At 43.5% G+C, this 3,407-nt stretch overlaps 1 non-coding gene across 1 annotated transcript; it reads right to left on the bottom strand.

Annotated features, from left to right (window-relative positions):
• Nucleotides 1-717: 717 nt before the first annotated feature.
• Nucleotides 718-823, bottom strand: LOC117133154. The gene has a single exon (XR_004456995.1). It is a non-coding gene; the product is annotated as a small nucleolar RNA R71 (small nucleolar RNA).
• Between the last annotated feature and the right edge of the window lie 2,584 nt (nucleotides 824-3,407).

Raw genomic sequence — 3,407 nt, 5'->3', positions numbered from 1 at the left:
AACCAGTGAAACATGCGACAGCTGATCACTGAGTTAAGCGATTGAACTCTAACATATCATGCATGCAACCGTTAGGCATCTATAGGTATTATAATCTCCAACACCTGAATAGTGGCCCTGCATCTAATATCATTTCCAACCAAGTTACATTTATTATTTAGTCCCTTGTTACTATTGCTATTTCATTTAAACATTTACAACCTTTAGAATTAATAAACACTAGATTTAATTGTTCCCTAGCTCCTTGTGGATTCGATCTCTAAGTACTACATCTGAACCTCTTTTGATGAGAGTAACACTCCTTACGGTAATTTGAGTGGTATCAAATTTGGCGCCGTTGCCGGGGATCGAAACCACTGGCCGATTACAATCGCCCAGATGAGTACTATTCCAACAAATCAGCTATTCGACTTCCGGAGATCCATAAGTAGAATTTCGAGCTGAAGCCTCAATACTACACTCTCGTGTCGCAGATACCCTACTCTGGGTTACCGCACGAGCATCCTATGGACCATCTGGAACAGTTCGAGGATCTAATCGCTGATATTCGGATGGAAGGAGTCCCCGAAGACTACCTGTTGTGCAAGCTCTTCAGATATACGCTGAATGGAGAAGTGATGCACTGGCTTAAGAAGCAACCAACAGGATCTTTAACATCCTGGACCGACATCAAGAATGCTTTCTTATGAAACTTCTTCGATGAGGCGCGCGCTGAAGAACTTCGGAACAAAATTTCCACATTCTCGCAGAAGGCTGGAGAGTCCTTCAAAGATGCATGGATTAGATTTAGGTTCTTCCAGCGAGACTGTCCACACCACGGATTTAACGAAGTGCAGCTGCTAAGCACTTTCTTCCGAGGTCTCACCTTACAGTATCAAATGGCTCTTGATACGGCGAGTGAAGGAAACTTCACTACTCGGAATAGGTTGGAAGCTGTGAGACTTATCGAAAACCTTGCTAACAGCAATAGCACCAAAAACACTGACTCTGTACGGAAGAAGTCTGTAGCCTCTATCGGGAAGGAACAGATGGACGAAGTAAGAGCGAAGTTAGATGTGGTGCACTAACTTCTTAGGAAGCAAGTCTGTTCAGTTGAAGGAGAAGTAGCAGATACGGAAGGAGCAAGATCGAGACCTTAGGGACTCAGGTGAGAAAACTTGAAACCCAAGTAATTCAGACGGGCGAGACTATAAAGAGGCAAGAAGCTTTCGCTAGAGAGGCAGGAGCCGATAAAGGGAAACACCACGTAAATGCCATCATAGATGATGATTTCTGGCAAGTGGTGAGAAATGAAAAGCTTGAGGAAGGAGATTTCGAAATCGAAATCTCCATGAGTCTCGGCGGTTCTCAATGGTGTCGACCGATGTCGATGAACTCGCATCAATCGACAGACAATGATGAAGATCGATGGACGGATTACTCCAGTCATCGATCGACGTCGTCCGCTAAATCGACTGAATGCATTGCGGTTCGAATTCTAACTCATGAAGAATTCACAGCTAAGCATCCTCACCCACCCTCCCCTTTCTATGATAAAATCGATCGATCAGTTAAGCCAACCATCGATCGACAGAGTGAGTCCGACGTCGATCGTCACAACACACCTTCCATCGATCGACATGCACCTCTGACATACCGAGTGCGGTTACCCTCAATCGATAATGATTACATCAATGCACTCATACCACCACCTAAACCATTAGCTAACCCACCCGAACCAAAACCCAACCCTTTAAATAGTTCACCAGAATTAGTTTAAGAAGAACAAGAAGCTGAAGGGAGAAGGTTAAGGAAAAGAAAGGAGAAAATTCCTAAGAACCTTAAGAGCGAAGCTAACGATAAGGACATGGATGGTTTCACTAAACGAGTCCTCAGAATCCCAATCGAAAAAACCTTTTGACGAAGCTTACTTCACACACCGGTTGTGGATGTTCTTCAGAGAAACAAAGGTAACTGAGGAGGACATTAGGAGAATGTTTCATCAAGTCAGAGGAAAGATGAAACACAGGATCACATTGACGAAGAAGAGTGATCCTGGGAAGTTTGTAATACCATGCGTAGTCAAGGGTGTTGAATATTCCCATTCAATGTGTGATACAGGAGCATCAGTTAGTATCCTCCCTAGGATCATGGCAGACCAGCTTGGTTTGACCATCGAACCTTCAACGGAATCCTTCACCTTCGTGGATCTTTCAGCGAAACGATCAGGAGGAATCATAAGAGATCTGGAGGTACAGATTGGTAATGCCCTTGTCCCTGTAGATTTTCATGTCCTAGACATCGAGCTTAACTGGAACTCTTCACTTCTGCTTGGAAGATCTTTCCTAGCTACAGTAGGAGCTGTATGTGACATGAACAAAAATAAATTGTGTCTGACGCTCATAGACCGAAACATCCAATACGACCCCATCCGACCTAAGAGAAAGGTCATTAATTCTGTGGATTAGGGGAAAGAACTTGGCTTCATTGGCGCATGCCATTGTGGAGCAGAGTATGAATCGGAGTACGAAACAGAGTACTTAGAATCGATCGACACCCCAACCTTTCCATTGATCGATTCCAATGAGTCAACGGTGACCGATGACCGCAACAACACGTCACTCAACGTAAGGCACCCAGTTGACCATTTCGCTTCATCTAATCATTGTTACCAACACTTTGCCTTCCAACCTCCAAGCAAGAGAGGACATGATGATTATTCTATAGGCAGTTGGACAGACAGTGGTTTCCATGAAAGTTTTGCAGTTGACACTGTAATTACTTCACCTAATGAGAAACATACAGAGGAATACGATTAGGATTATTGGAAAGAACGTGCAATAGAAATGTCTTTGCAGGATGAAAGACTCGAAACACATTAGTTCACAAACACGTTTCCAACATCGTTCGACGCTGTGCTCTCTACATCGGTCGATACCCACCCTCGTTCAGCAAAACAACCGCTCACATCGATCGACACCCACATAGGAAAATCGATCGATATTCGCGCCGCAGCAAAAATTCAAGAGAAGGAGAATATTCCCTCCCCAACTAGGTTTATAGATACCTATATAAATCGTTTTGCACCCCCGAAACCACCTCCACACACCAGAGCAAACACACAAGCAAAAAAAGATGAACACTCTTCCATCTACATCAACAGAAAAATCCATGAAGAGCAATCATCTCAAGAACACAAGTTCTGCAGAAATTACTCTGCCATCGATCGATGCAACTGTATCTACATCGATCGATACTACTCTAAACCATAATCTTTCTATTTCTAAATTGAATGATTATGAAAACATTGATTACGGTTTTCTAACACCTGATGAAGTTGGTATTTTCAGGGACCCAGATGGCAACGCACGTGCAATAGATGGAAGGATCTTACAAGTGTCCAGAGAGGACATAGCAGACATCCTTCA

The sequence above is a fragment of the Brassica rapa genome, chromosome A03, assembly GCF_000309985.2.
Source record: "Brassica rapa cultivar Chiifu-401-42 chromosome A03, CAAS_Brap_v3.01, whole genome shotgun sequence".
Lineage (NCBI taxonomy): Eukaryota > Viridiplantae > Streptophyta > Magnoliopsida > Brassicales > Brassicaceae > Brassica > Brassica rapa.
Note: the sequence above shows the minus strand (reverse complement) of the source record. Positions and strands in the feature narration are given on the sequence as shown.